At 45.9% G+C, this 26,211-nt stretch overlaps 5 long non-coding RNA genes across 5 annotated transcripts; all 5 read right to left on the bottom strand.

Annotated features, from left to right (window-relative positions):
• Positions 1-2: 2 nt before the first annotated feature.
• Positions 3-4,938, bottom strand: LOC140692976 (uncharacterized). Its single transcript, XR_012068624.1, has 3 exons — positions 4,812-4,938; positions 1,550-1,622; positions 3-176 (listed from the first exon to the last, which is right to left on the bottom strand). It is a non-coding gene; the product is annotated as an uncharacterized lncRNA (long non-coding RNA).
• A 345-nt stretch (positions 4,939-5,283) lies between these two features.
• LOC140692983 (uncharacterized) lies at positions 5,284-10,221 on the bottom strand. The gene is made up of 3 exons (XR_012068631.1): positions 10,093-10,221; positions 6,831-6,903; positions 5,284-5,457 (listed from the first exon to the last, which is right to left on the bottom strand). It is a non-coding gene; the product is annotated as an uncharacterized lncRNA (long non-coding RNA).
• A 343-nt stretch (positions 10,222-10,564) lies between these two features.
• Positions 10,565-15,502, bottom strand: LOC140693007 (uncharacterized). Its single transcript, XR_012068655.1, has 3 exons — positions 15,374-15,502; positions 12,112-12,184; positions 10,565-10,738 (listed from the first exon to the last, which is right to left on the bottom strand). It is a non-coding gene; the product is annotated as an uncharacterized lncRNA (long non-coding RNA).
• Positions 15,503-15,845: 343 nt separating this feature from the next.
• Positions 15,846-20,783, bottom strand: LOC140692977 (uncharacterized). Its single transcript, XR_012068625.1, has 3 exons — positions 20,655-20,783; positions 17,393-17,465; positions 15,846-16,019 (listed from the first exon to the last, which is right to left on the bottom strand). It is a non-coding gene; the product is annotated as an uncharacterized lncRNA (long non-coding RNA).
• Positions 20,784-21,129: 346 nt separating this feature from the next.
• Positions 21,130-26,063, bottom strand: LOC140692979 (uncharacterized). The gene is made up of 3 exons (XR_012068627.1): positions 25,935-26,063; positions 22,673-22,745; positions 21,130-21,300 (listed from the first exon to the last, which is right to left on the bottom strand). It is a non-coding gene; the product is annotated as an uncharacterized lncRNA (long non-coding RNA).
• Between the last annotated feature and the right edge of the window lie 148 nt (positions 26,064-26,211).

Here is a 26,211-nt window from a genome sequence, read left to right as displayed (position 1 = left end):
CTGCTACAATAGAGAATACTGGCCTGGAGACAGCTGTAGAGGATAGCAGGCTCGAAAGGCATTCATGAGACATATTGAACCTCGCTGATACTAGCAGAAACCTACGGAGGGCCACCGTGGACTGGAGGAAGTTCCTCAATTCTCTGCTCCAAGAACGGGTCCAAGATCCCTGACGTCTAAAGAGAAGAGATGGCAGAGATGATAAAAACGCTCATGTTCTTGAAAGAGGTCAGATAATCCACACGACCCAAGGGGCAATTCCAAGCCATTCAGATCAAAGTGCACCAAGCCCAGGTAAGCCTTTTCCCAGGTTTGGGCCTAGCTATCAAGCACTTGCTCTTCCCTCCCCTCCACTCAGGCATCCATTTTGAGGGATCAGTACCTGAGCTGCAATGAAGCCAGTAAGAGAAGAGCAAGCCCCTCCTAGAATCAGAGTTCCTCTAGCTTCATCCTCTGTGAACAACAGGGAACCCCATAAAGGTCAAATACTCTCGTATGAAATAGATAGGAATTGAATACTTAGCTCCCACAAAGAAACGATGGCCTTCCGCTAGATTCAGCAAATGCTGGGATTATGTCCTCTCTGGGGTGAAGGGAGTGTGGTAAGTGAGGGGAATCTTTGACTGAACTTGAATCTGTATTAGGCCTCCGTTTTTCAAGACAGTCTAGGTAAATATTAGAAGTCAGATAGTGAACGGAACTGTAAAAGTCGCCAATGACATGAAAGACACAGCTTATGTGGACCGTCTTTCAATTGAGTCAAGCCCCCGGGGGCAATCTATCATGGGGGTGCAGACTTGGTTGCATTCAAGTGCTTTACCCAACATGATCGGATGATTAAGCGTTCTCATCACTGATAGAAGAACACCTGGTTCTCAGTAGCCTAGCATAGCTGCAGCAGGGTTCTCATAGCTATAATGCCTCTAGGTTCTTTGGATTCAAAGCTAAATGTATATATTTAGTTCGTTTCCTCTTGTATTTTCCTTGAGAGGGATGTTACACCTTGAAATGCCAACATTGACCAGTAGGTGTCATCGGGAGTAAAGGGCACCACATGCACAAGGGAATCCAAGCTTGGGGGTTATTTCATGTTTCCATTAGTTATTTCATGGTTCCTGTTGGTTTCGGAGGCTTCAACAGTAAAGAGCTGACATGACCCCTTTAACAGTTCGGACTGCTAGTTTGCATTCTATCTGTCTATGTTTTCCTTAGAGCTGACAAAATGTTACCGAAATTGACAAGTCTGGCTTCTAGGTCGATTTAGTATGTTTCAGAAACTAACTTCATTTTCGTATAACTCCCAAAACATTTATATCAATTCTATTAAATTTTTAAAGACTGCAAATGAGATATCAACACAATGTCAAAACTGGAGTCTTCGGACAATCCCTCCCACCACGGCTGTATAGAAACAAAGAGATAAAAAGAAATCACATTTCTGTGAAATGTATCTGGAAAGTGTTGATTCATCGATGCCCAGTTGACAGAGAAGCAGTGCAACCTGCGCTCACTCGCTCCCATGAACACAGCAATGGAAACAACCACTCACCCAGCCCTTGGCACAGGACACTTGCCGAAGAGAGGTCTGTTACTTCCAAAGACAGGATGAGGCCTCAGAACACCTGGAAGCAGGAGAAGGAAAAGCAGGGAATGGATACCAGTGCATGGTCTGAGCCCTGTTGATGGAGCAGTAAAGGTGAAACTCTCTTTAACTTGGACGCACACCCACAAGCGGAGAACAGACATGGGATTGAAGGTGATGCGCTGAGTGTTAGAAGAGTGCACAGCAGATGCTTGGCTGACAGAACACAAAGAATCCAGTGCAAAATATCCCCACAGTTGATTCTGAGACCAAGCTCCGAGCTGCCAAATTTGAGGTAGCAGAGGCAGCGTTCAGGGAGGGATAGGGCTACGGATGGTGGCACACGCTGAGTCTCAGGGATCTGGAGTGCGTTGTGGGATGTGGTGGGTCCTATCAAGAGAGCAAACCGACCTGTGGCCCCAATGAGCAAGCAACCATCCTGGCGCGCGCAGTTGAAATTATCGATATGTCCCATGGCCACACCCAGTGCATCTGCAGGACCAGAGACCAATTTGGCATTTTGCCAATAGAGCATGTGTGGGGCTGAATCAGAGATATTGTGCATCGGGTCTGAGGGATCCAGGGGGCCTTGGGTTTGAATTCAGAATGAAAAGCCTTAGGATCTGCTACATTCATAACCTGGGCTGTGATTATGGTTTGGTTTGAGGCACAGGATGTGCAACAGCTCTGTGGTTGGCTTCGTGCACCCGTGCCACAAGGATGAGAGGACAAGGAAGTGTGGTCCAAGACCACAGCGTGAGAAGAGGAAGGATTTCCTTCAGTTTATCTCTCAAAAGCGGATGCTACATTTTGGATGGCACCGGCACGGTTCGGCAGCGAGGACACCAAGTTCGGGCTGCGGGATCATTCCAGCAGGCCCTGATGTGTGACATCCATAGATATGCTTCCACTGGTGTTTCTGTAGACAGAGAAGCTCTTGGAAGAACTGGTTTCAGTGGGACATTCCCGTGGCACTACAAAGCACAAGTGCACTCACACTCTGCTCTTCTGGAAACACTCCAAAATAACAGAGAGTAGAATGCAGAGCTGAGAACCTTTAGAAGCTCCATTTCCACCAGAGGAAGTGTCCTGTGCTCTTTCAGATTTGTGAGATAAGCGTAATCAAATTGAGGTTATCCTAATCGAAATAGTATGGGGGGTTCATCACAACAAAGGCAACACCAGCAATTGGAGATAGACCAGACAACACACACAGGAACAGGACATGGCATCAATGTCTAGGAAAATTTGTCCTCACAGAAATCCCATGCAATTGTGTAGAGCCAAGTGTCTAAAGTTTTCACTTAACCAAGCCCTAGAAGTCTACATTAGATACCTGAAATTACCTGACCAGTAGAGATGAAGAAATACAGTAAAAGGAAAAGGAAGTACCATTTTCAGTTCCAAAGAGATTGAAGGCCCTAAAGATAAGCTTTCAGACAACTAGACTGCAAAACGCTCTCCAGAGCAAGTATTGAAAATGGAGGTGAGGGAAACACTGAAGAACAACAGTGTCTCAGAATCACAAAAGGCAGAATACCAGAAAAGGGGAAGAGAAAGCCTAAAGACGAGCCAAATAATATCAGAAAACTCAGTGGATGAGAAAATATCAGGGCTAACATTCCGTCCTAAGCAGACGAGATATTGCAGAGGGACGCGTGAATGACTTTGAAGACAGGGGAACAGAAATCCCTCGGTCAGAATCACACATAGGAAAGCAAGTGCAAACCAATGAAAACATTGCTGTTGAATCCTGGTTGAAGACAAGGCATGAAAGACTAAAATTCGAAAGAGTCCCAGATGGAAAAGCAAGAGATAAAGAAACAAACAATGTTTGAAAAGTTATGTGTAGAAAAATCAGACTGAAACTTGCTGAAAGCCAAGATAGAATCATCTAGGCGAATTCAGGAAGTACACAGCGTCCAAAAGAGGTGGAATCCCAATAGACTTAGCAGCAGCTGTATGATCCAAATCAACAAAGTTCATGAGCATCCCAGTGATTTAAAATGCGCCTGGAGGAAAGCAACATAGTCACAAGAGAACCTCCAGAGGGGTTTCAGCTGCTATCTCAGCAGCAATATTGCAGGACAGGGAGGAGTGCCAGGACATAGACCATAGCTTGAATGGCAAAATGCTGCCATCTAGGGTAGCCTATGCCACATGACCACCATTTCTAATAACAGCAGAGCTAGAGAATGCCACAGACCTGCAAATCTTAAAAGAATTCAGCAGTTCGAAACTTATCCTAAAAGAAAGGTTGAGGATTCTCCACTGAAGGGATAAGCAGCAAGATGAAATGGAAAGAAGAAAACCCTTATTGGAAATGCAAGAAGAGCATGAGTGGAAAAGAAGAAACAAGAAGAAGGCAAGGAGGACATCAAAACCCTAAAGATGGGAGAGGGAAGCAGGAAATCATAGGGGATTGGAAGCACTCTCTTAAGGGAGTCAGCTTATATGACTCTCTGTTGGAAGCAAACGGAGAGATGCATGGCCTGACGTGTTTGCAAAGCAAACGAGAAGCAGACCAAGAAAGAATCAAACAAACAAACAACACAAAAAGGGTAGGGTAACATGAATATTCAAAAGAAATTACTCAAGGTGATGTCAAGGATCATTCAGTACGCATCGACCCAGTATCGCGGCTTGAATGTACTCAGCACACCTGTATTCGGAAATCAGAGGCGTGCATTTATATTCGTAAATATTGATTCATATGAGCATATCGTGACCTAACCCAAATGCCGATTTGGAATCCAATGGTTTCCTAGTCCGTGATATAGACTTGCAAGTCTTCCAACAGGATGAATGAATGCCATATACTACACTACGTGGAGTAGAAATGGCACAAGCCTATAACGAGGAAAATTAGCTCCGCAAAAGTGTACTAAGATCAAAAGAGACAGGCAGTAAAGTGCACACTGGGGATTGTATCATTCCTAGGAATTTCAGCCCCCTTGAAACAAATGGATAGATGTCCCGTGAATGCGGGTGTTTCAGCAGAAATCAACCGACGGCTATGTATTGCGGGTGTGCCCATATTACAGGAACAATAGTTTCCCTTAGTGGGTCTCTGTGTACTGTGAACTGTTAGAAAGTTTAAAGACGTGTGAAACATTCAACTGAAAATGGACACACTTCCCTCCGTTGCTACAGTGCATACAGATCTGAACAAAAGGAAAGAGGGAAGAACAAAGGCCCATGGGACGCTAGTGGGTAGAATCACATTTACCTTAGGAACCTCTCGTCGGATGCAGCCCCTCCCCCAGCACTGACAAGATGCAGCAGCCATTGGGGATGGCAGTTAGCGGTTGGATTCCAGGTGGAATGTTGGTGTGTACCGCGAGGCTTGTTGTGGCTGGTGGATCCTAGGTAACCGGGCAGAGTTCTGTGGGTGGATCAGTGCGATGGAGGGGCTGCCGCCCTCTGTGGAGCTTGGCTTAGGTCTTTGGTCCGGGAAGCTGTGTCAGTTCGAGATACTGCTGCTGCCCAAAGACCTGAGTTCACGGGTCAGTTTCCAGAACCTGAAAGGGCAGACAGTGGAAGATCTGCCTGTCTTCAGCTTACTGGAGAGGCTCCGAGGTCCTTTCAGACTTGCCCAGTCCTGTTGAAGTCGACTTTATGGGAGACACGAAGAGAAGCTGGCCGAAAACATGGCTGCACGGATTGAGGAGAGATGCGAACACATTGATGAGAGATGTTCTGCTACAATAGAGAATACTGGCCTGGAGACAGCTGTAGAGGATAGCAGGCTCGAAAGGCATTCATGAGACATATTGAACCTCGCTGATACTAGCAGAAACCTACGGAGGGCCACCGTGGACTGGAGGAAGTTCCTCAATTCTCTGCTCCAAGAACGGGTCCAAGATCCCTGACGTCTAAAGAGAAGAGATGGCAGAGATGATAAAAACGCTCATGTTCTTGAAAGAGGTCAGATAATCCACACGACCCAAGGGGCAATTCCAAGCCATTCAGATCAAAGTGCACCAAGCCCAGGTAAGCCTTTTCCCAGGTTTGGGCCTAGCTATCAAGCACTTGCTCTTCCCTCCCCTCCACTCAGGCATCCATTTTGAGGGATCAGTACCTGAGCTGCAATGAAGCCAGTAAGAGAAGAGCAAGCCCCTCCTAGAATCAGAGTTCCTCTAGCTTCATCCTCTGTGAACAACAGGGAACCCCATAAAGGTCAAATACTCTCGTATGAAATAGATAGGAATTGAATACTTAGCTCCCACAAAGAAACGATGGCCTTCCGCTAGATTCAGCAAATGCTGGGATTATGTCCTCTCTGGGGTGAAGGGAGTGTGGTAAGTGAGGGGAATCTTTGACTGAACTTGAATCTGTATTAGGCCTCCGTTTTTCAAGACAGTCTAGGTAAATATTAGAAGTCAGATAGTGAACGGAACTGTAAAAGTCGCCAATGACATGAAAGACACAGCTTATGTGGACCGTCTTTCAATTGAGTCAAGCCCCCGGGGGCAATCTATCATGGGGGTGCAGACTTGGTTGCATTCAAGTGCTTTACCCAACATGATCGGATGATTAAGCGTTCTCATCACTGATAGAAGAACACCTGGTTCTCAGTAGCCTAGCATAGCTGCAGCAGGGTTCTCATAGCTATAATGCCTCTAGGTTCTTTGGATTCAAAGCTAAATGTATATATTTAGTTCGTTTCCTCTTGTATTTTCCTTGAGAGGGATGTTACACCTTGAAATGCCAACATTGACCAGTAGGTGTCATCGGGACTAAAGGGCACCACATGCACAAGGGAATCCAAGCTTGGGGGTTATTTCATGTTTCCATTAGTTATTTCATGGTTCCTGTTGGTTTCGGAGGCTTCAACAGTAAAGAGCTGACATGACCCCTTTAACAGTTCGGACTGCTAGTTTGCATTCTATCTGTCTATGTTTTCCTTAGAGCTGACAAAATGTTACCGAAATTGACAAGTCTGGCTTCTAGGTCGATTTAGTATGTTTCAGAAACTAACTTCATTTTCGTATAACTCCCAAAACATTTATATCAATTCTATTAAATTTTTAAAGACTGCAAATGAGATATCAACACAATGTCAAAACTGGAGTCTTCGGACAATCCCTCCCACCACGGCTGTATAGAAACAAAGAGATAAAAAGAAATCACATTTCTGTGAAATGTATCTGGAAAGTGTTGATTCATCGATGCCCAGTTGACAGAGAAGCAGTGCAACCTGCGCTCACTCGCTCCCATGAACACAGCAATGGAAACATCCACTCACCCAGCCCTTGGCACAGGACACTTGCCGAAGAGAGGTCTGTTACTTCCAAAGACAGGATGAGGCCTCAGAACACCTGGAAGCAGGAGAAGGAAAAGCAGGGAATGGATACCAGTGCATGGTCTGAGCCCTGTTGATGGAGCAGTAAAGGTGAAACTCTCTTTAACTTGGACGCACACTCTCAAGCGGACAGGAGACATGGGATTGAAGGTGATGCGCTGAGTGTTAGAAGAGTGCACAGCAGATGCTTGGCTGACAGATCTCAAAGAATCCAGTGCAAAATATCCCCACAGTTGATTCTGAGACCAAGCTCCGAGCTGCCAAATTTGAGGTAGCAGAGGCAGCGTTCAGGGAGGGATAGGGCTACGGATGGTGGCACACGCTGAGTCTCAGGGATCCGGAGTGCGTTGTGGGATGTGGTGGGTCCTATCAAGAGAGCAAACCGACCTGGGACCCCAATGAGCAAGCAACCAGCCTGGCGCGCGCAGTTGAAATTATCGATATGTCCCATGGCCACACCCAGTGCATCTGCAGGACCAGAGACCAATTTGGCATTTTGCCAATAGAGCATGTGTGGGGCTGAATCAGAGATATTGTGCATCGGGTCTGAGGGATCCAGGGGGCCTTGGGTTTGAATTCAGAATGAAAAGCCTTAGGATCTGCTACATTCATAACCTGGGCTGTGATTATGGTTTGGTTTGAGGCACAGGATGTGCAACAGCTCTGTGGTTGGCTTCGTGCACCCGTGCCACAAGGATGAGAGGACAAGGAAGTGTGGTCCAAGACCACAGCGTGAGAAGAGGAAGGATTTCCTTCAGTTTATCTCTCAAAAGTGGATGCTACATTTTGGATGGCACCGGCACGGTTCGGCAGCGAGGACACCAAGTTCGGGCTGCGGGATCATTCCAGCAGGCCCTGATGTGTGACATCCATAGATATGCTTCCACTGGTGTTTCTGTAGACAGAGAAGCTCTTGGAAGAACTGGTTTCAGTGGGACATTCCCGTGGCACTACAAAGCACAAGCGCACTCACACTCTGCTCTTCTGGAAACACTCCAAAATAACAGAGAGTAGAATGCAGAGCTGAGAACCTTTAGAAGCTCCATTTCCACCAGAGGAAGTGTCCTGTGCTCTTTCAGATTTGTGAGATAAGCGTAATCAAAATGAGGTTATCCTAATCGAAATAGTATGGGGGGTTCATCACAACAAAGGCAACACCAGCAATTGGAGATAGACCAGACAACACACACAGGAACAGGACATGGCATCAATGTCTAGGAAAATTTGTCCTCACAGAAATCCCATGCAATTGTGTAGAGCCAAGTGTCTAAAGTTTTCACTTAACCAAGCCCTAGAAGTCTACATTAGATACCTGAAATTACCTGACCAGTAGAGATGAAGAAATACAGTAAAAGGAAAAGGAAGTACCATTTTCAGTTCCAAAGAGATTGAAGGCCCTAAAGATAAGCTTTCAGACAACTAGACTGCAAAACGCTCTCCAGAGCAAGTATTGAAAATGGAGGTGAGGGAAACACTGAAGAACAACAGTGTCTCAGAATCACAAAAGGCAGAATACCAGAAAAGGGGAAGAGAAAGCCTAAAGATGAGCCAAATAATATCAGAAAACTCAGTGGATGAGAAAATATCAGGGCTAACATTCCGTCCTAAGCAGACGAGATATTGCAGAGGGACACGTGAATGACTTTGAAGACAGGGGAACAGAAATCCCTCGGTCAGAAGCACACATAGGAAAGCAAGTGCAAACCAATGAAAACATTGCTGTTGAATCCTGGTTGAAGACAAGGCATGAAAGACTAAAATTCGAAAGAGTCCCAGATGGAAAAGCAAGAGATAAAGAAACAAACAATGTTTGAAAAGTTATGTGTAGAAAAATCAGACTGAAACTTGCTGAAAGCCAAGATAGAATCATCTAGGCGAATTCAGGAAGTACACAGCGTCCAAAAGAGGTGGAATCCCAATAGACTTAGCAGCAGCTGTATGATCCAAATCAACAAAGTTCATGAGCATCCCAGTGATTTAAAATGCGCCTGGAGGAAAGCAACATAGTCACAAGAGAACCTCCAGAGGGGTTTCAGCTGCTATCTCAGCAGCAATATTGCAGGACAGGGAGGAGTGCCAGGACATAGACCATAGCTTGAATGGCAAAATGCTGCCATCTAGGGTAGCCTATGCCACATGACCGCCATTTCTAATAACAGCAGAGCTAGAGAATGCCACAGACCTGCAAATCTTAAAAGAATTCAGCAGTTCGAAACTTATCCTAAAAGAAAGGTTGAGGATTCTCCCCTGAAGGGATAAGCAGCAAGATGAAATGGAAAGAAGAAAACCCTTATTGGAAATGCAAGAAGAGCATGAGTGGAAAAGAAGAAACAAGAAGAAGGCAAGGAGGACATCAAAACCCTAAAGATGGGAGAGGGAAGCAGGAAATCATAGGGGATTGGAAGCACTCTCTTAAGGGAGTCAGCTTATATGACTCTCTGTTGGAAGCAAACGGAGAGATGCATGGCCTGACGTGTTTGCAAAGCAAACGAGAAGCAGACCAAGAAAGAATCAAACAAACAAACAACACAAAAAGGGTAGGGTAACATGAATATTCAAAAGAAATTACTCAAGGTGATGTCAAGGATCATTCAGTACGCATCGACCCAGTATCGCGGCTTGAATGTACTCAGCACACCTGTATTCGGAAATCAGAGGCGTGCATTTATATTCGTAAATATTGATTCATATGAGCATATCGTGACCTAACCCAAATGCCGATTTGGAATCCAATGGATTCCTAGTCCGTGATATAGACTTGCAAGTCTTCCAACAGGATGAATGAATGCCATATTCTACACTACGTCGAGAAGAAATGGCACAAGCCTATAACAAGGAAAAGTAGCTCCACAAAAGTGTACTAAGATCAAAAGAGACAGGCCGTAAAGTGCACACTGGGGATTGTATCATTCCTAGGAATTTCAGCCCCCTTGAAACAAATGGATAGATGTCCCGTGAATGCGGGTGTTTCAGCAGAAATCAACCGACGGCTATGTATTGCGGGTGTGCCCATATTACAGGAACAATAGTTTCCCTTAGTGGGTCTCTGTGTACTGTGAACTGTTAGAAAGTTTAAAGACGTGTGAAACATTCAACTGAAAATGGACACACTTCCCTCCGTTGCTACAGTGCATACAGATCTGAACAAAAGGAAAGAGGGAAGAACAAAGGCCCATGGGACGCTAGTGGGTAGAATCACATTTACCTTAGGAACCTCTCGTCGGATGCAGCCCCTCCCCCAGCACTGACAAGATGCAGCAGCCATTGGGGATGGCAGTTAGCGGTTGGATTCCAGGTGGAATGTTGGTGTGTACCGCGAGGCTTGTTGTGGCTGGTGGATCCTAGGTAACCGGGCAGAGTTCTGTGGGTGGATCAGTGCGATGGAGGGGCTGCCGCCCTCTGTGGAGCTTGGCTTAGGTCTTTGGTCCGGGAAGCTGTGTCAGTTCGAGATACTGCTGCTGCCCAAAGACCTGAGTTCACGGGTCAGTTTCCAGAACCTGAAAGGGCAGACAGTGGAAGATCTGCCTGTCTTCAGCTTACTGGAGAGGCTCCGAGGTCCTTTCAGACTTGCCCAGTCCTGTTGAAGTCGACTTTATGGGAGACACGAAGAGAAGCTGGCCGAAAACATGGCTGCATGGATTGAGGAGAGATGCGAACACATTGATGAGAGATGTTCTGCTACAATAGAGAATACTGGCCTGGAGACAGCTGTAGAGGATAGCAGGCTCGAAAGGCATTCATGAGACATATTGAACCTCGCTGATACTAGCAGAAACCTACGGAGGGCCACCGTGGACTGGAGGAAGTTCCTCAATTCTCTGCTCCAAGAACGGGTCCAAGATCCCTGACGTCTAAAGAGAAGAGATGGCAGAGATGATAAAAACGCTCATGTTCTTGAAAGAGGTCAGATAATCCACACGACCCAAGGGGCAATTCCAAGCCATTCAGATCAAAGTGCACCAAGCCCAGGTAAGCCTTTTCCCAGGTTTGGGCCTAGCTATCAAGCACTTGCTCTTCCCTCCCCTCCACTCAGGCATCCATTTTGAGGGATCAGTACCTGAGCTGCAATGAAGCCAGTAAGAGAAGAGCAAGCCCCTCCTAGAATCAGAGTTCCTCTAGCTTCATCCTCTGTGAACAACAGGGAACCCCATAAAGGTCAAATACTCTCGTATGAAATAGATAGGAATTGAATACTTAGCTCCCACAAAGAAACGATGGCCTTCCGCTAGATTCAGCAAATGCTGGGATTATGTCCTCTCTGGGGTGAAGGGAGTGTGGTAAGTGAGGGGAATCTTTGACTGAACTTGAATCTGTATTAGGCCTCCGTTTTTCAAGACAGTCTAGGTAAATATTAGAAGTCAGATAGTGAACGGAACTGTAAAAGTCGCCAATGACATGAAAGACACAGATTATGTGGACCGTCTTTCAATTGAGTCAAGCCCCCGGGGGCAATCTATCATGGGGGTGCAGACTTGGTTGCATTCAAGTGCTTTACCCAACATGATCGGATGATTAAGCGTTCTCATCACTGATAGAAGAACACCTGGTTCTCAGTAGCCTAGCATAGCTGCAGCAGGGTTCTCATAGCTATAATGCCTCTAGGTTCTTTGGATTCAAAGCTAAATGTATATATTTAGTTCGTTTCCTCTTGTATTTTCCTTGAGAGGGATGTTACACCTTGAAATGCCAACATTGACCAGTAGGTGTCATCGGGAGTAAAGGGCACCACATGCACAAGGGAATCCAAGCTTGGGGGTTATTTCATGTTTCCATTAGTTATTTCATGGTTCCTGTTGGTTTCGGAGGCTTCAACAGTAAAGAGCTGACATGACCCCTTTAACAGTTCGGACTGCTAGTTTGCATTCTATCTGTCTATGTTTTCCTTAGAGCTGACAAAATGTTACCGAAATTGACAAGTCTGGCTTCTAGGTCGATTTAGTATGTTTCAGAAACTAACTTCATTTTCGTATAACTCCCAAAACATTTATATCAATTCTATTAAATTTTTAAAGACTGCAAATGAGATATCAACACAATGTCAAAACTGGAGTCTTCGGACAATCCCTCCCACCACGGCTGTATAGAAACAAAGAGATAAAAAGAAATCACATTTCTGTGAAATGTATCTGGAAAGTGTTGATTCATCGATGCCCAGTTGACAGAGAAGCAGTGCAACCTGCGCTCACTCGCTCCCATGAACACAGCAATGGAAACAACCACTCACCCAGCCCTTGGCACAGGACACTTGCCGAAGAGAGGTCTGTTACTTCCAAAGACAGGATGAGGCCTCAGAACACCTGGAAGCAGGAGAAGGAAAAGCAGGGAATGGATACCAGTGCATGGTCTGAGCCCTGTTGATGGAGCAGTAAAGGTGAAACTCTCTTTAACTTGGACGCACACCCACAAGCGGAGAACAGACATGGGATTGAAGGTGATGCGCTGAGTGTTAGAAGAGTGCACAGCAGATGCTTGGCTGACAGAACACAAAGAATCCAGTGCAAAATATCCCCACAGTTGATTCTGAGACCAAGCTCCGAGCTGCCAAATTTGAGGTAGCAGAGGCAGCGTTCAGGGAGGGATAGGGCTACGGATGGTGGCACACGCTGAGTCTCAGGGATCTGGAGTGCGTTGTGGGATGTGGTGGGTCCTATCAAGAGAGCAAACCGACCTGTGGCCCCAATGAGCAAGCAACCAGCCTGGCGCGCGCAGTTGAATTTATCGATATGTCCCATGGCCACACCCAGTGCATCTGCAGGACCAGAGACCAATTTGGCATTTTGCCAATAGAGCATGTGTGGGGCTGAATCAGAGATATTGTGCATCGGGTCTGAGGGATCCAGGGGGCCTTGGGTTTGAATTCAGAATGAAAAGCCTTAGGATCTGCTACATTCATAACCTGGGCTGTGATTATGGTTTGGTTTGAGGCACAGGATGTGCAACAGCTCTGTGGTTGGCTTCGTGCACCCGTGCCACAAGGATGAGAGGACAAGGAAGTGTGGTCCAAGACCACAGCGTGAGAAGAGGAAGGATTTCCTTCAGTTTATCTCTCAAAAGCGGATGCTACATTTTGGATGGCACCGGCACGGTTCGGCAGCGAGGACACCAAGTTCGGGCTGCGGGATCATTCCAGCAGGCCCTGATGTGTGACATCCATAGATATGCTTCCACTGGTGTTTCTGTAGACAGAGAAGCTCTTGGAAGAACTGGTTTCAGTGGGACATTCCCGTGGCACTACAAAGCACAAGCGCACTCACACTCTGCTCTTCTGGAAACACTCCAAAATAACAGAGAGTAGAATGCAGAGCTGAGAACCTTTAGAAGCTCCATTTCCACCAGAGGAAGTGTCCTGTGCTCTTTCAGATTTGTGAGATAAGCGTAATCAAATTGAGGTTATCCTAATCGAAATAGTATGGGGGGTTCATCACAACAAAGGCAACACCAGCAATTGGAGATAGACCAGACAACACACACAGGAACAGGACATGGCATCAATGTCTAGGAAAATTTGTCCTCACAGAAATCCCATGCAATTGTGTAGAGCCAAGTGTCTAAAGTTTTCACTTAACCAAGCCCTAGAAGTCTACATTAGATACCTGAAATTACCTGACCAGTAGAGATGAAGAAATACAGTAAAAGGAAAAGGAAGTACCATTTTCAGTTCCAAAGAGATTGAAGGCCCTAAAGATAAGCTTTCAGACAACTAGACTGCAAAATGCTCTCCAGAGCAAGTATTGAAAATGGAGGTGAGGGAAACACTGAAGAACAACAGTGTCTCAGAATCACAAAAGGCAGAATACCAGAAAAGGGGAAGAGAAAGCCTAAAGACGAGCCAAATAATATCAGAAAACTCAGTGGATGAGAAAATATCAGGGCTAACATTCCGTCCTAAGCAGACGAGATATTGCAGAGGGACGCGTGAATGACTTTGAAGACAGGGGAACAGAAATCCCTCGGTCAGAAGCACACATAGGAAAGCAAGTGCAAACCAATGAAAACATTGCTGTTGAATCCTGGTTGAAGACAAGGCATGAAAGACTAAAATTCGAAAGAGTCCCAGATGGAAAAGCAAGAGATAAAGAAACAAACAATGTTTGAAAAGTTATGTGTAGAAAAATCAGACTGAAACTTGCTGAAAGCCAAGATAGAATCATCTAGGCGAATTCAGGAAGTACACAGCGTCCAAAAGAGGTGGAATCCCAATAGACTTAGCAGCAGCTGTATGATCCAAATCAACAAAGTTCATGAGCATCCCAGTGATTTAAAATGCGCCTGGAGGAAAGCAACATAGTCACAAGAGAACCTCCAGAGGGGTTTCAGCTGCTATCTCAGCAGCAATATTGCAGGACAGGGAGGAGTGCCAGGACATAGACCATAGCTTGAATGGCAAAATGCTGCCATCTAGGGTAGCCTATGCCACATGACCACCATTTCTAATAACAGCAGAGCTAGAGAATGCCACAGACCTGCAAATCTTAAAAGAATTCAGCAGTTCGAAACTTATCCTAAAAGAAAGGTTGAGGATTCTCCCCTGAAGGGATAAGCAGCAAGATGAAATGGAAAGAAGAAAACCCTTATTGGAAATGCAAGAAGAGCATGAGTGGAAAAGAAGAAACAAGAAGAAGGCAAGGAGGACATCAAAACCCTAAAGATGGGAGAGGGAAGCAGGAAATCATAGGGGATTGGAAGCACTCTCTTAAGGGGGTCAGCTTATATGACTCTCTGTTGGAAGCAAACGGAGAGATGCATGGCCTGACGTGTTTGCAAAGCAAACGAGAAGCAGACCAAGAAAGAATCAAACAAACAAACAACACAAAAAGGGTAGGGTAACATGAATATTCAAAAGAAATTACTCAAGGTGATGTCAAGGATCATTCAGTACGCATCGACCCAGTATCGCGGCTTGAATGTACTCAGCACACCTGTATTCGGAAATCAGAGGCGTGCATTTATATTCGTAAATATTGATTCATATGAGCATATCGTGACCTAACCCAAATGCCGATTTGGAATCCAATGGTTTCCTAGTCCGTGATATAGACTTGCAAGTCTTCCAACAGGATGAATGAATGCCATATTCTACACTACGTCGAGAAGAAATGGCACAAGCCTATAACAAGGAAAAGTAGCTCCACAAAAGTGTACTAAGATCAAAAGAGACAGGCAGTAAAGTGCACATTGGGGATTGTATCATTCCTAGGAATTTCAGCCCCCTTGAAACAAATGGATAGATGTCCCGTGAATGCGGGTGTTTCAGCAGAAATCAACCGACGGCTATGTATTGCGGGTGTGCCCATATTACAGGAACAATAGTTTCCCTTAGTGGGTCTCTGTGTACTGTGAACTGTTAGAAAGTTTAAAGACGTGTGAAACATTCAACTGAAAATGGACACACTTCCCTCCGTTGCTACAGTGCATACAGATCTGAACAAAAGGAAAGAGGGAAGAACAAAGGCCCATGGGACGCTAGTGGGTAGAATCACATTTACCTTAGGAACCTCTCGTCGGATGCAGCCCCTCCCCCAGCACTGACAAGATGCAGCAGCCATTGGGGATGGCAGTTAGCGGTTGGATTCCAGGTGGAATGTTGGTGTGTACCGCGAGGCTTGTTGTGGCTGGTGGATCCTAGGTAACCGGGCAGAGTTCTGTGGGTGGATCAGTGCGATGGAGGGGCTGCCGCCCTCTGTGGAGCTTGGCTTAGGTCTTTGGTCCGGGAAGCTGTGTCAGTTCGAGATACTGCTGCTGCCCAAAGACCTGAGTTCACGGGTCAGTTTCCAGAACCTGAAAGGGCAGACAGTGGAAGATCTGCCTGTCTTCAGCTTACTGGAGAGGCTCCGAGGTCCTTTCAGACTTGCCCAGTCCTGTTGAAGTCGACTTTATGGGAGACACGAAGAGAAGCTGGCCGAAAACATGGCTGCACGGATTGAGGAGAGATGCGAACACATTGATGACAGATGTTCTGCTACAATAGAGAATACTGGCCTGGAGACAGCTGTAGAGGATAGCAGGCTCGAAAGGCATTCATGAGACATATTGAACCTCGCTGATACTAGCAGAAACCTACGGAGGGCCACCGTGGACTGGAGGAAGTTCCTCAATTCTCTGCTCCAAGAACGGGTCCAAGATCCCTGACGTCTAAAGAGAAGAGATGGCAGAGATGATAAAAACGCTCATGTTCTTGAAAGAGGTCAGATAATCCACACGACCCAAGGGGCAATTCCAAGCCATTCAGATCAAAGTGCACCAAGCCCAGGTAAGCCTTTTCCCAGGTTTGGGCCTAGCTATCAAGCACTTGCTCTTCCCTCCCCTCCACTCAGGCATCCATTTTGAGGGATCAGTACCTGAGCTGCAATGAAGCCAGTAAGAGAAGAGCAAGCCCCTCCTAGAATCAGAGTTCCTCTAGCTTCATCCTCTGTGAACAACAGGGAACCCCATAAAGGTCAAATACTCTCGTATGAAATAGATAGGAATTGAATACTTAGCTCCCACAAAGAAACGATGGCCTTCCGCTAGATTCAGCAAATGCTGGGATTATGTCCTCTCTGGGGTGAAGGGAGTGTGGTAAGTGAGGGGAATCTTTGACTGAACTTGAATCTGTATTAGGCCTCCGTTTTTCAAGACAGTCTAGGTAAATATTAGAAGTCAGATAGTGAACGGAACTGTAAAAGTCGCCAATGACATGAAAGACACAGCTTATGTGGACCGTCTTTCAATTGAGTCAAGCCCCCGGGGGCAATCTATCATGGGGGTGCAGACTTGGTTGCATTCAAGTGCTTTACCCAACATGATCGGATGATTAAGCGTTCTCATCACTGATGGAAGAACACCTGGTTCTCAGTAGCCTAGCATAGCTGCAGCAGGGTTCTCATAGCTATAATGCCTCTAGGTTCTTTGGATTCAAAGCTAAATGTATATATTTAGTTCATTTCCTCTTGTATTTTCCTTGAGAGGGATGTTACACCTTGAAATGCCAACATTGACCAGTAGGTGTCATCGGGAGTAAAGGGCACCACATGCACAAGGGAATCCAAGCTTGGGGGTTATTTCATGTTTCCATTAGTTATTTCATGGTTCCTGTTGGTTTCGGAGGCTTCAACAGTAAAGAGCTGACATGACCCCTTTAACAGTTCGGACTGCTAGTTTGCATTCTATCTGTCTATGTTTTCCTTAGAGCTGACAAAATGTTACCGAAATTGACAAGTCTGGCTTCTAGGTCGATTTAGTATGTTTCAGAAACTAACTTCATTTTCGTATAACTCCCAAAACATTTATATCAATTCTATTAAATTTTTAAAGACTGCAAATGAGATATCAACACAATGTCAAAACTGGAGTCTTCGGACAACCCCTCCCACCACGTCTGTATAGAAACAAAGAGATAAAAAGAAATCACATTTCTGTGAAATGTATCTGGAAAGTGTTGATTCATCGATGCCCAGTTGACAGAGAAGCAGTGCAACCTGCGCTCACTCGCTCCCATGAACACAGCAATGGAAACATCCACTCACCCAGCCCTTGGCACAGGACACTTGCCGAAGAGAGGTCTGTTACTTCCAAAGACAGGATGAGGCCTCAGAACACCTGGAAGCAGGAGAAGGAAAAGCAGGGAATGGATACCAGTGCATGGTCTGAGCCCTGTTGATGGAGCAGTAAAGGTGAAACTCTCTTTAACTTGGACGCACACTCTCAAGCGGACAGGAGACATGGGATTGAAGGTGATGCGCTGAGTGTTAGAAGAGTGCACAGCAGATGCTTGGCTGACAGATCTCAAAGAATCCAGTGCAAAATATCCCCACAGTTGATTCTGAGACCAAGCTCCGAGCTGCCAAATTTGAGGTAGCAGAGGCAGCGTTCAGGGAGGGATAGGGCTACGGATGGTGGCACACGCTGAGTCTCAGGGATCCGGAGTGCGTTGTGGGATGTGGTGGGTCCTATCAAGAGAGCAAACCGACCTGGGACCCCAATGAGCAAGCAACCAGCCTGGCGCGCGCAGTTGAAATTATGGATATGTCCCATGGCCACACCCAGTGCATCTGCAGGACCAGAGACCAATTTGGCATTTTGCCAATAGAGCATGTGTGGGGCTGAATCAGAGATATTGTGCATCGGGTCTGAGGGATCCAGGGGGCCTTGGGTTTGAATTCAGAATGAAAAGCCTTAGGATCTGCTACATTCATAACCTGGGCTGTGATTATGGTTTGGTTTGAGGCACCGGATGTGCAACAGCTCTGTGGTTGGCTTCGTGCACCCGTGCCACAAGGATGAGAGGACAAGGAAGTGTGGTCCAAGACCACAGCGTGAGAAGAGGAAGGATTTCCTTCAGTTTATCTCTCAAAAGCGGATGCTACATTTTGGATGGCACCGGCACGGTTCGGCAGCGAGGACACCAAGTTCGGGCTGCGGGATCATTCCAGCAGGCCCTGATGTGTGACATCCATAGATATGCTTCCACTGGTGTTTCTGTAGACAGAGAAGCTCTTGGAAGAACTGGTTTCAGTGGGACATTCCCGTGGCACTACAAAGCACAAGCGCACTCACACTCTGCTCTTCTGGAAACACTCCAAAATAACAGAGAGTAGAATGCAGAGCTGAGAACCTTTAGAAGCTCCATTTCCACCAGAGGAAGTGTCCTGTGCTCTTTCAGATTTGTGAGATAAGCGTAATCAAAATGAGGTTATCCTAATCGAAATAGTATGGGGGGTTCATCACAACAAAGGCAACACCAGCAATTGGAGATAGACCAGACAACACACACAGGAACAGGACATGGCATCAATGTCTAGGAAAATTTGTCCTCACAGAAATCCCATGCAATTGTGTAGAGCCAAGTGTCTAAAGTTTTCACTTAACCAAGCCCTAGAAGTCTACATTAGATACCTGAAATTACCTGACCAGTAGAGATGAAGAAATACAGTAAAAGGAAAAGGAAGTACCATTTTCAGTTCCAAAGAGATTGAAGGCCCTAAAGATAAGCTTTCAGACAACTAGACTGCAAAACGCTCTCCAGAGCAAGTATTGAAAATGGAGGTGAGGGAAACACTGAAGAACAACAGTGTCTCAGAATCACAAAAGGCAGAATACCAGAAAAGGGGAAGAGAAAGCCTAAAGACGAGCCAAATAATATCAGAAAACTCAGTGGATGAGAAAATATCAGGGCTAACATTCCGTCCTAAGCAGACGAGATATTGCAGAGGGACGCGTGAATGACTTTGAAGACAGGGGAACAGAAATCCCTCGGTCAGAAGCACACATAGGAAAGCAAGTGCAAACCAATGAAAACATTGCTGTTGAATCCTGGTTGAAGACAAGGCATGAAAGACTAAAATTCGAAAGAGTCCCAGATGGAAAAGCAAGAGATAAAGAAACAAACAATGTTTGAAAAGTTATGTGTAGAAAAATCAGACTGAAACTTGCTGAAAGCCAAGATAGAATCATCTAGGCGAATTCAGGAAGTACACAGCGTCCAAAAGAGGTGGAATCCCAATAGACTTAGCAGCAGCTGTATGATCCAAATCAACAAAGTTCATGAGCATCCCAGTGATTTAAAATGCGCCTGGAGGAAAGCAACATAGTCACAAGAGAACCTCCAGAGGGGTTTCAGCTGCTATCTCAGCAGCAATATTGCAGGACAGGGAGGAGTGCCAGGACATAGACCATAGCTTGAATGGCAAAATGCTGCCATCTAGGGTAGCCTATGCCACATGACCACCATTTCTAATAACAGCAGAGCTAGAGAATGCCACAGACCTGCAAATCTTAAAAGAATTCAGCAGTTCGAAACTTATCCTAAAAGAAAGGTTGAGAATTCTCCCCTGAAGGGATAAGCAGCAAGATGAAATGGAAAGAAGAAAACCCTTATTGGAAATGCAAGAAGAGCATGAGTGGAAAAGAAGAAACAAGAAGAAGGCAAGGAGGACATCAAAACCCTAAAGATGGGAGAGGGAAGCAGGAAATCATAGGGGATTGGAAGCACTCTCTTAAGGGAGTCAGCTTATATGACTCTCTGTTGGAAGCAAACGGAGAGATGCATGGCCTGACGTGTTTGCAAAGCAAACGAGAAGCAGACCAAGAAAGAATCAAACAAACAAACAACACAAAAAGGGTAGGGTAACATGAATATTCAAAAGAAATTACTCAAGGTGATGTCAAGGATCATTCAGTACGCATCGACCCAGTATCGCGGCTTGAATGTACTCAGCACACCTGTATTCGGAAATCAGAGGCGTGCATTTATATTCGTAAATATTGATTCATATGAGCATATCGTGACCTAACCCAAATGCCGATTTGGAATCCAATGGTTTCCTAGTCCGTGATATAGACTTGCAAGTCTTCCAACAGGATGAATGAATGCCATATACTACACTACGTGGAGTAGAAATGGCACAAGCCTATAACGAGGAAAAGTAGCTCCGCAAAAGTGTACTAAGATCAAAAGAGACAGGCAGTAAAGTGCACACTGGGGATTGTATCATTCCTAGGAATTTCAGCCCCCTTGAAACAAATGGATAGATGTCCCGTGAATGCGGGTGTTTCAGCAGAAATCAACCGACGGCTATGTATTGCGGGTGTGCCCATATTACAGGAACAATAGTTTCCCTTAGTGGGTCTCTGTGTACTGTGAACTGTTAGAAAGTTTAAAGACGTGTGAAACATTCAACTGAAAATGGACACACTTCCCTCCGTTGCTACAGTGCATACAGATCTGAACAAAAGGAAAGAGGGAAGAACAAAGGCCCATGGGACGCTAGTGGGTAGAATCACATTTACCTTAGGAACCTCTCGTCGGATGCAGCCCCTCCCCCAGCACTGACAAGATGCAGCAGCCATTGGGGATGGCAGTTAGCGGTTGGATTCCAGGTGGAATGTTGGTGTGTACCGCGAGGCTTGTTGTGGCTGGTGGATCCTAGGTAACCGGGCAGAGTTCTGTGGGTGGATCAGTGCGATGGAGGGGCTGCCGCCCTCTGTGGAGCTTGGCTTAGGTCTTTGGTCCGGGAAGCTGTGTCAGTTCGAGATACTGCTGCTGCCCAAAGACCTGAGTTCACGGGTCAGTTTCCAGAACCTGAAAGGGCAGACAGTGGAAGATCTGCCTGTCTTCAGCTTACTGGAGAGGCTCCGAGGTCCTTTCAGACTTGCCCAGTCCTGTTGAAGTCGACTTTATGGGAGACACGAAGAGAAGCTGGCCGAAAACATGGCTGCACGGATTGAGGAGAGATGCGAACACATTGATGACAGATGTTCTGCTACAATAGAGAATACTGGCCTGGAGACAGCTGTAGAGGATAGCAGGCTCGAAAGGCATTCATGAGACATATTGAACCTCGCTGATACTAGCAGAAACCTACGGAGGGCCACCGTGGACTGGAGGAAGTTCCTCAATTCTCTGCTCCAAGAACGGGTCCAAGATCCCTGACGTCTAAAGAGAAGAGATGGCAGAGATGATAAAAACGCTCATGTTCTTGAAAGAGGTCAGATAATCCACACGACCCAAGGGGCAATTCCAAGCCATTCAGATCAAAGTGCACCAAGCCCAGGTAAGCCTTTTCCCAGGTTTGGGCCTAGCTATCAAGCACTTGCTCTTCCCTCCCCTCCACTCAGGCATCCATTTTGAGGGATCAGTACCTGAGCTGCAATGAAGCCAGTAAGAGAAGAGCAAGCCCCTCCTAGAATCAGAGTTCCTCTAGCTTCATCCTCTGTGAACAACAGGGAACCCCATAAAGGTCAAATACTCTCGTATGAAATAGATAGGAATTGAATACTTAGCTCCCACAAGAAACGATGGCCTTCCGCTAGATTCAGCAAATGCTGGGATTATGTCCTCTCTGGGGTGAAGGGAGTGTGGTAAGTGAGGGGAATCTTTGACTGAACTTGAATCTGTATTAGGCCTCCGTTTTTCAAGACAGTCTAGGTAAATATTAGAAGTCAGATAGTGAACGGAACTGTAAAAGTCGCCAATGACATGAAAGACACAGCTTATGTGGACCGTCTTTCAATTGAGTCAAGCCCCCGGGGGCAATCTATCATGGGGGTGCAGACTTGGTTGCATTCAAGTGCTTTACCCAACATGATCGGATGATTAAGCGTTCTCATCACTGATAGAAGAACACCTGGTTCTCAGTAGCCTAGCATAGCTGCAGCAGGGTTCTCATAGCTATAATGCCTCTAGGTTCTTTGGATTCAAATCTAAATGTATATATTTAGTTCGTTTCCTCTTGTATTTTCCTTGAGAGGGATGTTACACCTTGAAATGCCAACATTGACCAGTAGGTGTCATCGGGAGTAAAGGGCACCACATGCACAAGGGAATCCAAGCTTGGGGGTTATTTCATGTTTCCATTAGTTATTTCATGGTTCCTGTTGGTTTCGGAGGCTTCAACAGTAAAGAGCTGACATGACCCCTTTAACAGTTCGGACTGCTAGTTTGCATTCTATCTGTCTATGTTTTCCTTAGAGCTGACAAAATGTTACCGAAATTGACAAGTCTGGCTTCTAGGTCGATTTAGTATGTTTCAGAAACTAACTTCATTTTCGTATAACTCCCAAAACATTTATATCAATTCTATTAAATTTTTAAAGACTGCAAATGAGATATCAACACAATGTCAAAACTGGAGTCTTCGGACAATCCCTCCCACCACGGCTGTATAGAAACAAAGAGATAAAAAGAAATCACATTTCTGTGAAATGTATCTGGAAAGTGTTGATTCATCGATGCCCAGTTGACAGAGAAGCAGTGCAACCTGCGCTCACTCGCTCCCATGAACACAGCAATGGAAACATCCACTCACCCAGCCCTTGGCACAGGACACTTGCCGAAGAGAGGTCTGTTACTTCCAAAGACAGGATGAGGCCTCAGAACACCTGGAAGCAGGAGAAGGAAAAGCAGGGAATGGATACCAGTGCATGGTCTGAGCCCTGTTGATGGAGCAGTAAAGGTGAAACTCTCTTTAACTTGGACGCACACTCTCAAGCGGACAGGAGACATGGGATTGAAGGTGATGCGCTGAGTGTTAGAAGAGTGCACAGCAGATGCTTGGCTGACAGATCTCAAAGAATCCAGTGCAAAATATCCCCACAGTTGATTCTGAGACCAAGCTCCGAGCTGCCAAATTTGAGGTAGCAGAGGCAGCGTTCAGGGAGGGATAGGGCTACGGATGGTGGCACACGCTGAGTCTCAGGGATCCGGAGTGCGTTGTGGGATGTGGTGGGTCCTATCAAGAGAGCAAACCGACCTGGGACCCCAATGAGTAAGCAACCAGCCTGGCGCGCGCAGTTGAAATTATGGATATGTCCCATGGCCACACCCAGTGCATCTGCAGGACCAGAGACCAATTTGGCATTTTGCCAATAGAGCATGTGTGGGGCTGAATCAGAGATATTGTGCATCGGGTCTGAGGGATCCAGGGGGCCTTGGGTTTGAATTCAGAATGAAAAGCCTTAGGATCTGCTACATTCATAACCTGGGCTGTGATTATGGTTTGGTTTGAGGCACCGGATGTGCAACAGCTCTGTGGTTGGCTTCGTGCACCCGTGCCACAAGGATGAGAGGACAAGGAAGTGTGGTCCAAGACCACAGCGTGAGAAGAGGAAGGATTTCCTTCAGTTTATCTCTCAAAAGCGGATGCTACATTTTGGATGGCACCGGCACGGTTCGGCAGCGAGGACACCAAGTTCGGGCTGCGGGATCATTCCAGCAGGCCCTGATGTGTGACATCCATAGATATGCTTCCACTGGTGTTTCTGTAGACAGAGAAGCTCTTGGAAGAACTGGTTTCAGTGGGACATTCCCGTGGCACTACAAAGCACAAGCGCACTCACACTCTGCTCTTCTGGAAACACTCCAAAATAACAGAGAGTAGAATGCAGAGCTGAGAACCTTTAGAAGCTCCATTTCCACCAGAGGAAGTGTCCTGTGCTCTTTCAGATTTGTGAGATAAGCGTAATCAAATTGAGGTTATCCTAATCGAAATAGTATGGGGGGTTCATCACAACAAAGGCAACACCAGCAATTGGAGATAGACCAGACAACACACACAGGAACAGGACATGGCATCAATGTCTAGGAAAATTTGTCCTCACAGAAATCCCATGCAATTGTGTAGAGCCAAGTGTCTAAAGTTTTCACTTAACCAAGCCCTAGAAGTCTACATTAGATACCTGAAATTACCTGACCAGTAGAGATGAAGAAATACAGTAAAAGGAAAAGGAAGTACCATTTTCAGTTCCAAAGAGATTGAAGGCCCTAAAGATAAGCTTTCAGACAACTAGACTGCAAAACGCTCTCCAGAGCAAGTATTGAAAATGGAGGTGAGGGAAACACTGAAGAACAACAGTGTCTCAGAATCACAAAAGGCAGAATACCAGAAAAGGGGAAGAGAAAGCCTAAAGACGAGCCAAATAATATCAGAAAACTCAGTGGATGAGAAAATATCAGGGCTAACATTCCGTCCTAAGCAGACGAGATATTGCAGAGGGACGCGTGAATGACTTTGAAGACAGGGGAACAGAAATCCCTCGGTCAGAAGCACACATAGGAAAGCAAGTGCAAACCAATGAAAACATTGCTGTTGAATCCTGGTTGAAGACAAGGCATGAAAGACTAAAATTCGAAAGAGTCCCAGATGGAAAAGCAAGAGATAAAGAAACAAACAATGTTTGAAAAGTTATGTGTAGAAAAATCAGACTGAAACTTGCTGAAAGCCAAGATAGAATCATCTAGGCGAATTCAGGAAGTACACAGCGTCCAAAAGAGGTGGAATCCCAATAGACTTAGCAGCAGCTGTATGATCCAAATCAACAAAGTTCATGAGCATCCCAGTGATTTAAAATGCGCCTGGAGGAAAGCAACATAGTCACAAGAGAACCTCCAGAGGGGTTTCAGCTGCTATCTCAGCAGCAATATTGCAGGACAGGGAGGAGTGCCAGGACATAGACCATAGCTTGAATGGCAAAATGCTGCCATCTAGGGTAGCCTATGCCACATGACCGCCATTTCTAATAACAGCAGAGCTAGAGAATGCCACAGACCTGCAAATCTTAAAAGAATTCAGCAGTTCGAAACTTATCCTAAAAGAAAGGTTGAGGATTCTCCCCTGAAGGGATAAGCAGCAAGATGAAATGGAAAGAAGAAAACCCTTATTGGAAATGCAAGAAGAGCATGAGTGGAAAAGAAGAAACAAGAAGAAGGCAAGGAGGACATCAAAACCCTAAAGATGGGAGAGGGAAGCAGGAAATCATAGGGGATTGGAAGCACTCTCTTAAGGGGGTCAGCTTATATGACTCTCTGTTGGAAGCAAACGGAGAGATGCATGGCCTGACGTGTTTGCAAAGCAAACGAGAAGCAGACCAAGAAAGAATCAAACAAACAAACAACACAAAAAGGGTAGGGTAACATGAATATTCAAAAGAAATTACTCAAGGTGATGTCAAGGATCATTCAGTACGCATCGACCCAGTATCGCGGCTTGAATGTACTCAGCACACCTGTATTCGGAAATCAGAGGCGTGCATTTATATTCGTAAATATTGATTCATATGAGCATATCGTGACCTAACCCAAATGCCGATTTGGAATCCAATGGTTTCCTAGTCCGTGATATAGACTTGCAAGTCTTCCAACAGGATGAATGAATGCCATATTCTACACTACGTCGAGAAGAAATGGCACAAGCCTATAACAAGGAAAAGTAGCTCCACAAAAGTGTACTAAGATCAAAAGAGACAGGCAGTAAAGTGCACATTGGGGATTGTATCATTCCTAGGAATTTCAGCCCCCTTGAAACAAATGGATAGATGTCCCGTGAATGCGGGTGTTTCAGCAGAAATCAACCGACGGCTATGTATTGCGGGTGTGCCCATATTACAGGAACAATAGTTTCCCTTAGTGGGTCTCTGTGTACTGTGAACTGTTAGAAAGTTTAAAGACGTGTGAAACATTCAACTGAAAATGGACACACTTCCCTCCGTTGCTACAGTGCATACAGATCTGAACAAAAGGAAAGAGGGAAGAACAAAGGCCCATGGGACGCTAGTGGGTAGAATCACATTTACCTTAGGAACCTCTCGTCGGATGCAGCCCCTCCCCCAGCACTGACAAGATGCAGCAGCCATTGGGGATGGCAGTTAGCGGTTGGATTCCAGGTGGAATGTTGGTGTGTACCGCGAGGCTTGTTGTGGCTGGTGGATCCTAGGTAACCGGGCAGAGTTCTGTGGGTGGATCAGTGCGATGGAGGGGCTGCCGCCCTCTGTGGAGCTTGGCTTAGGTCTTTGGTCCGGGAAGCTGTGTCAGTTCGAGATACTGCTGCTGCCCAAAGACCTGAGTTCACGG

Source organism: Vicugna pacos, unplaced genomic scaffold, assembly GCF_048564905.1.
Source record: "Vicugna pacos unplaced genomic scaffold, VicPac4 scaffold_19, whole genome shotgun sequence".
Lineage (NCBI taxonomy): Eukaryota > Metazoa > Chordata > Mammalia > Artiodactyla > Camelidae > Vicugna > Vicugna pacos.
Note: the sequence above shows the minus strand (reverse complement) of the source record. Positions and strands in the feature narration are given on the sequence as shown.